General features: G+C 42.8%; 1 protein-coding gene across 8 annotated transcripts in view; it reads right to left on the bottom strand.

The window, feature by feature from the left end:
• Positions 1-13,539, bottom strand: part of Fhod3 (formin homology 2 domain containing 3) — a 455,934-nt gene that overhangs the window by 369,713 nt on the left and 72,682 nt on the right. The gene's annotated exons all lie outside the window — the stretch shown is intronic.

Here is a 13,539-nt window from a genome sequence, read left to right as displayed (position 1 = left end):
CACAGTATAGCACTAGCTACTACCTCTTATCAGCACCATAGGGAAACTTGAGAAGGGCTTGCAGAAAAAAAAAAGGGAAGATGACTCCATGGTCTGATACTTCAGCTTGGCTCTTCTTATAATCCCGAACTCTGCTGCCCTTATTATTCATAGAGATGTATTACATTAAGACCCATGATGTGCTGTGTACTTGCTAGGGATGTCAATAACAGCTTCTTCATACATAGTGATTATTGTGTACCACAAACCTGCTGTGGATTCATCCACTGAACTGTGCCCCAGCCCCACCAACCGTGTCATTCTATAGGTAAGGCAGTGGAAGCAGGGAAGAAACCTGCTCAAAGTCACACAGCCTACAAGTGGTGGAGCCCAAGTGTGAACCAGATAAAATATCTTCAAAGTCCACTCTCTTGTGCAGTGGATCAGGCACTATGAGGCAGAACAACCACAGTTCACATGCAGTGAGCCCCCCACCATATCCAGGAATTACAAGTGTTTTACAAGCCTCATCTCATCTGAGTAGGTGTCAGGAAAAAAAAGAGCACAAACATAAAGCCGTGGGGCCACATGGCCTGTCTGGAAAGCCACTAGCAGAACAAAAGCTGGGAAGATAGGACATGTGGCATCATCTCATCCAGGCTTCCAAACCCATCTTGTGAGGTGTGACAAGGACCAAACATCCCTTTTCAAGAGTCATCTGAAGACTAGGGATATTAAGTGACCTATCCAAATCCAAGGTCACCTCTGCTGAGGTTCAGAACCAGGGCTCAACACACATACGTCTGGCTTCAAACCCTTGGTTTCTGGGACCTTACTAAGATGCAGGACATGCCAACCCCTTGTGGTTGGAGGCCTTGAATTTGCCCTAGTTCCAGTTCCCAGGAACTGTTCCATTATCCACAGCATCATCCCCTGAAGGACCCTCTGTCCATTACAAAAAAGTGTTCGTGGCTGCCCTGACCTGGCTGAGGGCCTTTTGGACTCCAGGCACTCAAAGGTACCCTTGCACACACAGAGACCCTGAAAGTTGTCTAGGAAAAGACCATCCCTTGGCAAAATGGGCCCTATCTATTCCCTGAACCCCCAAAAAGTGGAGATATTTTGCTCTCAGGCACTAGGTACTCCCTACAGTATCACCACAGGGTAGCTCTGACCCTCAGTTCGCTGCAGCATGCACCCAGTGACTATGAACACTTCCACAGTGTTGGCAGTGTCCTGTGACACGCTGCCTTATGTTCATGGGAGGAAACTCCAGTGAAGAAACACAGCCTTGACTAGTGACTGCAATCCAAGGTCTCAGGCTCTCTCACCTCCCATTCCTAGTTTCCCATCACACAGGAAGCAACCACTTTCTGGTGAATATTCACAGACTATTTCAGGCCAATGAAAAGCCAGCTAACACTGTGCAGATAGGTGAACTCTTCGTCCTCCTAAGTTGGTTTCATTCATAAGTTATGCACTACTGATCCATGTGTTATTTCCCCACAAAAGTTTGCAATCAGTTTTTCCATAAATTCCTTCTATGTTGTTACTACAGGTCCTAGAGTTTAATAGTTTAATAACTCCCTACTCCCACTTTCCCCCCAAAAAATGCTGCAGGGAGCAGAGAAACACACCGGGTGCAACAGAGCCAGTGTGGTGCGGTACGCATGGGTCCTCTGCTAGATAGGGAGCTCAAGCAGGGAGATTTCTTAAGTCAAGGTTGCTACAATACCTTCATCTCAAAACCGTCTGTTGTTCACCTCCATAAGTCACAGAGATCAGAGTGTGATGTCTCCAGTGGCTTTTGTGTTGTATTATTCAAAAAAAATGCTTATCAAAAAAAAATCAAGGTAGAGAATGGCTTCCTAAAACATGAAAACAGGCAGAGCTCAGCACATTGAGCCCACAAGCTCAGTCAACTCCCAAACAGTAAGCACCCAGGACACCTGGCTACACACCATAAATAGTGTCACATTTAATTTTAGGATCCATTCCCTATCTTTGACCTTGAAATACTCTGGCTGTAAACAGAGCAAAGTTCAAGGCACTTCCAATTTTCACTCTATTTTAACACAGACACACTCCTCCAAGCCAGAACCGGTGCAAGGGGAAGGAAGTGGGAGAGCTGCCTGTCATGTCCACATAAACATATGGACATAGCTCATCCGCATAGGCTGCTGGACCAGGCAGCCCCAGACCTGCAGAAGCAGGGCTCAGCCAAAACACCACATCCCCAACTCCTACACAATCTGTGAAGAATCTCTTTAACAGGCTTCTGGAGACAGCAAATAACACTGGGCTTTCCCCTCTGAACCCAGAACCACAGAAGAAACAGGTTGGCAGATAGATGCCACCTGCTGCTAGGCATTTGCCAGGCCATTCTGGAAAGAACTACTGGCCCCACATGGGCTACTCACCCATGGCTGAGGAAAGACCTTGAAGGTCCTTGGAATGGACAGTCACTGAAGGGGGAGAGGATGAGCCTTGTTGCCTGCTTACCCTTCCCCCAAGTTCGCCCTCTTTCTCAAGAAAGACTGATGAAAAGTGCAAGGAGGCCACAAGCATCCTCCCTAGGAGACAAGGGGGATTCCCTGCTCTTTAAACAAAAACAGCAGGACACAGGGTTCTGTAGACCTAAACCCCCAGGAGAAGATAATGAAATCTATGTCCCATCATCTTAGGGGCTGGACAGAGAGAACTCATTTTTAAAAAATCAGTGCTCCAGAAAGGGCCAATACTGTGCAAATTCATTCAGAAGTAAGGAGGTGGGAAGAATGGAGGACTGTCAGAGGCTTTGATTGTTAATCCTGATCAGCTGGATGGAAAGACACCTAGGGGATTAGGAAAGTACACTTCTGGGTATGTCTGTGAGGGTGTTTCCAGAGTTATTAAACTTTCCAAACACATGTGAACAGCAAACTGAGGGGGGAACTGCCCTGAATGTGGGTGGCACCATCTAGTCGGCTGGAAACCCAGCTGGAACAAAAGCAGATGCAAGCCCACAAGCACAGTCTCTCTCTCTGCCTCCCAGAGGCCACAAGTGAGCAGCTTTTCTCCACCGTGCAATTCTGCATTGCCTCATTTCAAGCCTGAAAGCAATAGGATCAGCTAACCATGGACTAAGACCTCCGAAATCCTGAGCCAAAATAAACCATCCCTTCTCTGAATTGTTATTCTCAGGTACTTTGTCAGAGCAATAAAAAGCTAACTAACAGAGGCCAAAAGCCTAGACTTCGCTGTATAGATAAAAAAAGAATCAACTGTAGGACTACTACTATTACCACTAAACCTAAAAATCATATTATGACATTGTACACAGAAGAATCCTGTGCATTGTTCAGAAATTAACTGAAACACGACTGGTGGTAGAAACCATGAGAATTATCCTTCTTAAAAAGTACTACAAGTGTGGGGAGCAGAGGTGAAGGAGGTAAATTCTTCAGCTCTGAGTGTGGGAGTGTTCACCCTCTCTACAGGACAAAGAGAAAGAAAAGAAATCCGTTTGGAGGAATCAGCTGTCTACTCTGACTCCCCAGCCTTTCCAAAGGGCCTGAATTATAGCCTCAAGAACATAGTCTGCCCCTTTTCTGGGTATAGCTAAGAAATAGTGGGCCTTGCAGACACGACTCCAAGTGTTGTGTTTTGTTTTCCTGCTTAGCTTGGACCTTATGTCTATTTCAACCTCAGGGAAAAGGCAGAAAGACAAGCTCCGCTACACAATTGCAAGGATAGGAATGTGGGGTATAATTAGTATTCTGTAAGCAAATATAAAGTGTGATCAAAACATACAATGAATGTTTACATCAAAACAAATTTATTACAGTAAAAGACATATGGCCATTAATCTTCCTCAAAATACTCCCCCTCACTCTGAACACACTTACACTACTGCTCTTGCCACTTTCTGAAGCAGTTCTAGGAGTCCTCCTTCAGGAGTATCTTTAGTTGCACTGTCATGGCTGGCTCAATGTCCTGAATCAGTTCAAAATGTTGATCTTTCATGGTCATTTTGGCTTTAGGGAAGAGCCAGAAATCACGTGGTTCTAGATCCAGTGAATAAGGTAGATGAGGACACATAGTAGTGTCTTTTTCAAGACTGTCTTTCTGCTGGATGGCACTCAAAAATCAGCATTCACTATATTTTTGATCACATGCCTTAAAGACACTGATGAAAAAGGGCTTCCAAAACCACTTCAGAAAGCGGTAAGAACAATGAGATAAGTTTGTTCAAAGGGAGGGGGGATATTTTGAGGGGAATGAATGGCAATTTATCTCTTATCATAATATATTTGTTTTACTTGAAACACTCACCATACATTTCAATCACACCTCCTACTGTTAAAGAAAAACATACCCAAAAGGCAAAAAGAGTAAAGGAATAAGCATACTTATTCCCTACATAAGCATACTTTTTAAAAACAAAAAAACTTGTTTTCAAATTTGTATTCTCTAGTTTTTAAATAAACTATATCCCCCAAGTTCAACTGGGGAAACTGAGACTTTGGGAAGTACCATGATTGGCTTCTTCCACTGTCAAGCCCCCTTTCCCCTCCACCCCTGCCCTGAGGTCTCCCTGAAAGGCAGAGTGGACACTTTGCACCACGCCTCTGGAGAAGAGGTCAATGGTCAGTTACAGGCACTAAGAATACAGGAATGCTGACTCCAGTCTTGCCAGCATGGGGTGAGGGACAGAGTGGACATGGTAGGAAATTCAGGTATCAGCACACATCAGGGACAGACCGAACCACAGTGAATTGGGAACTTCAAACACACAACTGCTCACTTGAATCAGGGCACCTACCTGTCCTGTATTTACTTATATGCCTAGGTCTTTTCTTGATAGCACTTGAAGAGTGATTGCACCTGGTAGATATTTAAAATGAATGTTGATGAGTTATTTTCTGTTGAGCTTAAATCTGGAAAGTTGTTATGTTACAATAATACAAGTGAAGTGGTGTTTTCAAGTCCATGCTATCTAGACAAGAACAGCAACCAAGCTCACCCAAAGGAAAATCCCACAGAGCTACTGGAGGTCATCTCATGACCCAAGAACCCTGGGAAGCACGAATGTCTTCAATTTTTTAGAGACAGTGCCACATCCCCAGTCCAGCTTTCAGATGATGTTGGGCCCAGAGCCAGGATCCTGTTGTTCCTCCCTTGACTACCATCTCCTCTCCAGTAGAATATTTCTTCAGGGGGCCCCACATCCTCCCCTGCAGTTTGGGCCCCAAGATCTGCGTAGGACCTCATCAGGACAGGGGCCAAAGTTCTGGGATTGATTTGTTTGGTTGTATTTTGGTTGGGGCTCCTATATCATTTGTTTTAAGAAAAATGAAGACATGCAAAATGGGGGTTATTTAAAAACTGGTATATTTTGAATAGCTACTCTTAGACTCTAGGCACTACCTCATTTGGAGGTGACATCAGCAGTTCTTCCCACATGGTCCAGACCAGTGGTCTCTTGCCTGGCCCATTAATGACATGCTACACTCAGAAGCCCATGTTACCCAACGCCCTCTGTGCCAGATGCTATAGCCAAAGCCACTACAAGTCTTGACAAAGGCCAGACCTCAAGTCAGACGTCAGGAAAGATATCAAAGCTCAGAGAACAGCCAGTGGAAGAAGGCTGATCCTCCACCCTCAAGGCCAAGCTACACTACAAAGATCCCCCATCCTAGCCTGATGTCTGCATGCCCCTGCAGTGCACCCTCCAGGAGCTGGCATGGGCTTCTCTGGGCATGCTGAAGCCATCTCATCCCATACGCTTACCTTGATCCCCTCTCTTTAAGATTCCATTATCTTCCATTAAAATGAGCACACATGGGTGACATACACGGCCAGGAATTCTCCCCAGGACAGCTCTGTGGAGACTCTTTTCCAAGTCCCTAATGGGCTAAATGTTTTTATGGATTTCTGATGAAGTACAAAGTGCTCCATGGCACTCTCCATTGTTTCCTAGTGACCTGTGAATCAGTACCTGGTAAACGGACGTGCTATCCTGAGCCACGAGTGTCTCCCTCCCCAACCGCAGCATCCACACCCAGTGCCCAGTACACACACAGGGAAGGCAGAGGAGGGCCATGCATAACTTCATTGTAGTTTCTTACATATCTTAGGCCAAAAAAGTCATAAGAACAAACCCTCCAGATATTAAGTCAGTAGATAAATTCATGATTACATATGTAATGAAAGTTTACCATCGTTTTTTACCATATACTTACCATATATTTATTGTAGAAAAAAGAAGATCGTATGTTTAGATCTACTTGAATTGTTTGTCTATTCAAACGTTTTATGAACATCAACTCATACAAATATTTAGGGTACTTTTATATTGCTTAAGGTGTAATTTTTCAACTTTACAATTATTGGATGGAATTAGCACTTGATGTTACCTTATGGTGTTTTTATTCTTTTTGTGTATTCAACTGTCATGATTAATGCCTGAACTTGTGCTTAATAGCTCATGCTTGTTCCTACCTTTCCATTCCAATCCCTCCTGCGCTTCTTTCAGGAGAACACAACCAAAGAGCACACAGAAAGTTGGCTGGGAAGCACCCTTACTGACATCAAACAAACTTATTTCAGTGAAGATGTTTTTCAGGAAACACGTTGACTATTAGGTGCTTGCCAAAACTAGAATATTCTAAAAAGCATCAACAGGATAATTTGAAGAGAAGAGGCCCACAACATTGACCCCAGTGCAAAAAGCTGAGCAGGAATCCTGGGATCAGAACTGCCCTTGACCTGTAGTTTGATCAACTCGTTTTGTGAGAACATACAAATTGAATAGAAGTGTATTAAGCTACTGTTTTGAACCCACGTGCCCCTCAAAAAAAGTAGCCACAAATACCCCTCTGAACACATTAATCAAGCATTATTTGAGTTTCATATTTAAGAGTTCTGCAATTTCTAGTCCCAATTTAATATTTAATACAATTCTGGGGCCCAGCTCTGGATAAGGAAGGTAAGATCCTTTAAGACTGGAGGAAAGGGGCTGGGGATTTAGCTCAGTGGCAAAAGCGCCTGCCTGGCAAGCGCAAGGTCGTGAGTTCGGTTCCCGGTACCGGAGAAAAACCAAAAAAAAAAAGACTGGAGGAAAGATGGGCATTTTGTGCAAGTTGGTGCTGCCTTTAGAGATAGGTCAGACCCTGTAAAGGTATCTTCCTATGAGAACTAATTGAGAGCCATGTCCCAACTTTGCTGTAATAAGTAGGGAGGTAACAAAACACAAAACTTCTATGATGTAGATCATGATGCCACCTGCCACCATTTGCCCAGAGCTTGCCAGATGCAGGGAACCATACCTGGACCTGTGACATACTATCTCTCTGAGGGCTCACATCACCATCAGAAAAGCACTGGGTTCCCTTGGCCATACTGCTATAAACAAACAGAGGGTGAATAACTTGCTCATAGACACCCAAGGTTGGGGCTACAATTAAAACTCCAGTTCCTTTCATTTTAAAGCACACACTACCTTCTTCTGCCTGTACTTAGGGCTCACAAATCAAATCCAGTCTAAGCACTTTATTGGACCTGGCACCAATAAAATATTTACTTAATCCTGACAATTCTGGAAGGAAATATTATCATCTCCTTTTGTTAAGTGAGGTCACTCATCTAAAGTCACAGTTTCTCAGTATTATCTCATCAGCCCAGAGCTGAAGTGGTCAAAGTCCCAGACAGATGCTGGGAGCATAGTCAGGTCCCAGTCAAGGACAAGAGGCAATGGAACACAGAAGCTGCATACATCACCCAGCAGTCAGGCAATCCTGGGTCTGAATCTCAGCTGCCTCAGGGTCCTCAGCCAAGTGACGGTCCACTGAGTGCCTGTTTCCTTTGCTTCAAAGTGGGAACAGTAATTCCCCTTCCAATGTTACCATTTGGTTGAAGTGAAACGTTAATTGCTGAATACTTTGCTTAGTGCCTGGCAGGAAATATTAAGTGTTTAGTAGAAATTTCTTTCTGCCTTCATAAAAAGACAAATTTTTAAAAGTAAATATAATAAAACTAGGCTTTTCCATTGAGCAGTTAAATGTGGATAGGAATTTCATCTTTGCTGTTTAGCTGTGTCCCTGGGTAAGCTATCAAACCTCTGTGAATCTTTTCTATAAAGTAAGGATAATATATGTTTCAGGAAGATAAATGGAATAACCTATGTTTAACTCCTTGCAGGGAGAGTATCATGACTCATAATGATGTCAACTCTGCTTTTAGACAAATCCTCAGACCTAAATCCCTGCGCCCCTTCCATCCATCCATGTACTCATTCTTAGGTGATGCCCTAGGTCAGTGATGGTGAACCTATGGCATGTGTGCTGTAGCGGGCACACAAAGCCCTGTCTGTCAGCATGCCAGCGAAGTTCCAGCATCGCTCCAGCAGCTGAGCATTCAGGTTTAATTTACTTGGCAAAAAATAAGTGGGTTTGGGGGTACAGTTTGGGTACTCAGTCTCTAAAAGGTTTGCCATCACCGTCCTAGGCCATGCAACTTGCCCACTCAGGAGGAACCTTGCCAAAAAAGGAGGGAATGAGAGGGTTCTCAAAACCATCCCATTCCAGCATGGAAACAGGCACCCTCCTGAGTCATCAATGGCCCTAAACCAGCACTCTAAAAACACAGTCACTACAAAATCCACAGACCATCCCACTGAAGCGCTTTCCTGCTTTTTTCACTGCTCATCAAAAGTAGCATTTGGGGACAACAGTATCCTGCCCCATTCCCCTCTGATTGTTCATTAACAAAAATGAAGTTTTTACGGTGACAACCACAGGCACAGACAGTTGGTCACTAGCACTTACTTTGCACTGCACACGCAGCCAGGCTTGCAAGGGTAAAGCATCTGCACAAGTCAGTAGCACAGCAGTCACTTGAAAGCACAGCAGATGTTTCTGGATAGCAACTTTGCAGTCTAACTACAGCACGTGGTTGTAAGCTGCCAGCACATAGGCTACGGGTATCCCTACCAATATGACTACGTTCTTCATCATCAATTTTCTTGCTAGAATCTTGTGTTCCTTTTTAAGTGACCAGGATATAAACTATTAGGATAGTGCAAAGCAAGAACGCTAATAATGGTTCAAAGGTAATGCTCAAATGCTGTTATCCAACATCTTGAGATCTTCAGAGATAAAAGGTAACCAAGTTCTGCGAAGCAATAAGCAATTCAAATAAGTAAAATTGGTGGGGTGGCGGACCACTAAGGGCATAAGCATGAAATAAAGCTGCCACAGAAGACCTTCAATTCACATGTGTCCGCATCTACATTTCTTTTCCAGGTCTGCTTAACTTCCATAGCTGATCTGAGTTTCTGGCCATACCTAGATGGTTCTCACACTACGTCTCTCACAGGCTGGAATCTCATTTTCTTTATTCATTCCTTGCATTTATGTTTCCCTGCATGTGTGCCTATGCTGGAGCTAGGCTTTAAAATTCATTTTCTTATTGCTCTTCCCATTTGTGGTGAGAACTCATTCCTGACTTAGGTATCATATGATTAAAGCATTGGAGGAAAGATGTGTGCCAGAACTGAACTGTCAACAGCATTTCAAAACTAGACTCTCATGTAGGGAAACAAACCTGGTGGTATGTTTTACATCCTTCACATATCCTTTCTCCCATTCCTTTTTCTGGGGGGGCAGGGCTGGGGGTTGAAAGGGCACATCTGCCAATCACAGTCTAAGGATAAGACAAGGAAGGAGCCACCCATAAAGAGTGAAGAGAGGATGGCAGGCCAACCTGGCTCAGAAATCTCCCCCCACCAAAACCCACAGGCCTTCTAGACACATGGACATTCTGTGGGACCTCTGACAGATTAACAGGAAACAGATAATGTAAGATACTTCTATGCATTATCCACACAGTCTGACTTCACATAGGACATAGAGCCATAGGCAGAACTGGACCCACAGACTTGATGGAGTACAAAAGGGACAAAGTTGGTTTTTTGTTTTGTTTTGTTTTGTTTTGTTTGTTTTAAAGCACCAATCACTGGAAGCCTCCTGCAGGGTGGACTCAGGATTTCAAATCCAAGTTGGCCTTGTGTTGAGGTTATGGCCAGTCATGTAGGGACCTCTGCAGGAAGACAAACACCTAGGCCTCTGCTCCTACCCCACATCATGCACACATATGTACCACCTCCATCACCTCCAATGAATGCTAACTCAGAATCCTTTTCCACGAACACTACACACAGACTCAGGCTTCTGCTGAATGCCTTACCCCAGACAGCCAACTCCTCTCAATCCACTGGCACATGAAATGTTGCCCCTCGGTCACTCTTGCACTAGAAGGCTCTTATTGAAGAGCTGCTCCATTTGCAATGAACTTCTTTGCCTTAACAGTACTAAAATACAAATAAAACACAAATACACATAGCTGCACAACTTAGTCTGCAAGAAGAAAATGCTTTGCAAATTATGTATTGATGCCCCTTTCGGTCAATTTTTGTGTTGTTGGAAATTAACTTCTTTTCTTCCTGATGGATGGATTTCATTCCTTTATTTCTTTCAAAAGTGCTCTTTTTCCCTGTGACTTGGCTTCTGAGCAACAAGACTAAACTCATGCAGAGATCAGTTACTCCAGCCACCTCCCCAGCTTCTCCCTGCCTCATCTCTGGCTTCATGGACAGAACTCACTATCATAGAGGCTTTGAGAAAATGCCTCTAAGGGCCTTGCAGCAAGCTGTTCTTTCATAGCTGCAAACCTAAACAGCACTTTAGAACCATCAGCCAAATTTTACCCTTTTCTGTAACCTTTTCTTTTACCACAGTGCTGAATCCTTATAAGCACAGGCCCTCAGGATCCCAGATAACTAATCGACAGGATTTATTCTTTTAATGAGAGACAGGATCGACTTCTGAAAATGGAAGCACAGAGATTTGAAGGCAAATAAAAAAGCCTGCTAAAAAAAATACCTTGTGAGTCACCTAGTAGAAAACATTCATATGTTAGTGGTAGGATCCTAACAACTTTGACCTTTTTTTTCTTTTTTTAAATGCACTCTAGCTTCAATTCTTTACCCAACAATTCTTGGGCCTCATTTTATTTCATGATGAGATTTAGTCATCAAAGCCAGCTGGCCCTCTGAATATTTTTTTGGTGTCAAATAGGATCACTGGCAAGGATAAAACACTTATTTTTTTTCTACTAACCTCATAAAATGCATATTTCTTGTGCCTATCATAAGTTTTTATTCATATCTGTAAGTTCACACTCACAATAGGACCATCAGTAATTTTATTTCTTTAAGGGACTGTTAGATAAAGAAAGCAAGCCATACATTGCATACAGTATATCAAGTGCTCATTTTTAAAATGTACAGAGAAAAAATTACAATAGAGACAAACATAAAGGTATAAAAGCCTAGGGTTTCTCTCCATACCAAAATCTCATTCCAACCTCCTGCCAAATGCATCAGAACCACTGCATTATCAAAGAGACCTGTCTCGGCTGCTGGCTGTGACCATCAAAGCAGAGCCCCTGTGGCCTTCATTTTCATGAGGTTTGCTGGGCTGCTAAGCATGAAGGCTCCACTCCACTCACATCCCAACAGATGCAGGGTTCCAGAGTTAGCACTGGAGAAGTCCCAAGGCATGTCACCTCCAATTCATCAACACGCAGTCCTAGATCCTAAACATTCTCATACTTAATAAAGACAGGAATGAAAGGCAAGAGAGTATAGGGCGAGGGAAACATTTTGGAGAAACTGACTTGATAATGTTTTAGGCAAATTCTGATCCTGGATCTTTCCAGGCCAACTGTGGGTGGAGAGTCAAGTCTTTGGTGGTGTTGTAAGTAATGCTAGGGCCCATGGCAACAGCTGCTCTGGCCAAAGCCTATATTAATTCACCTCTCACACAGGAGAAATAATCTTAAAAAGAAACAAAGGCTCAACTGATGTAAAAACTGCTTTTTCCCCTTTGTCATGTTTTCCTTTGTCATTTCAACTGGAGATCCTTCGGATTTTTTTTTAGTACTAAAGAAATGACATCTAATATTGCTGCTTGGAAAGGGAAAGACTATGTCACAACGGGAGGAGGCGCTTCATAAACATGCTGCATACATTCCATTTTCTATACATAACCAAAGGATATTATTTAGTGCTATTACAATAAATCTGTTACAGATCTTGCCAACAGTAGAAAATGGAGTGAGAAAAAAGACGACTGGTTTTTAATACAAAGGAAAAACTGCCTTCTTGGGTGTTAATTTACATATTCAACCCCTCTCAATGACATCCTCAGGCCCCAGGCAATAGATGGTAAAAAGCTGATTAAAGCAGAACATCCTCTAAACACAATACATCCACGTCTTAACACTTTGTATTAACTGACAGCTATGGTGACCAAACATCACGATGTACCTATGATGAGTCACAAAGAGTTCTCTGAGGAAGCACTACTAATCAGAATCCCTGTGGACCTGCTTTTGTGAAAATACAACGGCCTATGATTTCCAATCTCAGTTTCTTTGAAGTTAAGTAAGAATGAAGACCCTTGTGAAGAGTAGAATCCTACACTTTTACGATATTTCTCTATATTTTATAGTTATCATAACCCACTTACATGGCCACAAATGCCTTTCTAATGACTAATTTTGAGGCTTTTCCAAAATAGTCTATGAATTTCCAAAGAACTAGAAACTTCTGATACACCTATTTCATGAGTTTATAAAATCTACAGGTACAATTTCATTAAATTTCATAATTCCCATAAACTAGTGCAATCGCTATAAAGAGGTTTGGGAGCAAACACAATGGCTATGTCAGCAACCACTTTCATCCCTGGGGTAGGAAGGCAGGAGTGCCTAGTTGAGTGTGAGCTCAGGAGTTCACAGTGATCAGCATGCCAAGGGACAAGTATGTGCTTTATATCTCTTACACTGGGCTACAGAACACAGAAGTTAATGCAATAAGTCAATAATATGAAAAACCTCTTGACATATTTAAGTACACACTGCAATAGAGTTTCCTTAAAAATAGTTAATTCATTCAGATCTTGATCTGGCACATTTTATATAAGTCTGCTTTCCACTACCTTTCTATTCCTAACTCTAACATCCCAAATCTCGAGTGGATATCAGCTGTATTTCAATGTGAACTTCCACAGTGTTAAGCACACGTTATGTGCCTAGATTTGTGCTACATTTAGGATAATTAGGATCAGGGTAGAGGAAAGTTTATCCAATGTGATGGTTATAAGCTTTTTCTTTAGGGAGACATCTTTGATAGGTATGAAATACTTGCAAATATGAAACAGGTCAGAAAAAAGAAACTGACTAAAAGAGAATCCAGTGTCCACCTAGGGATTACAGTCACTCAGTGCCACTAGCAGCTGTGAGGTGGAATGGTTAATGTTCGCTGTAGGTCCTACACACCTTACTGTGTTTCCGGAAACATTATAGTCTCACCCAAAACCCTGACACACCAGGCCCAAGTCAACTACGGAATCACGCTCTGGCCAAACAATGAGAAAAAGATTGTCATTCAAGACACTTAATACCTCAAAGTTAATACCAAATGCAGTCAAATGACACAGATTTCTCTCTGCATCC

The sequence above is a fragment of the Chinchilla lanigera genome, unplaced genomic scaffold, assembly GCF_000276665.1.
Source record: "Chinchilla lanigera isolate Chin_1 unplaced genomic scaffold, ChiLan1.0 scaffold00001, whole genome shotgun sequence".
In the NCBI taxonomy this organism is placed as follows: domain Eukaryota; kingdom Metazoa; phylum Chordata; class Mammalia; order Rodentia; family Chinchillidae; genus Chinchilla; species Chinchilla lanigera.
This window is presented reverse-complemented; position numbering and strand designations above follow the sequence as displayed.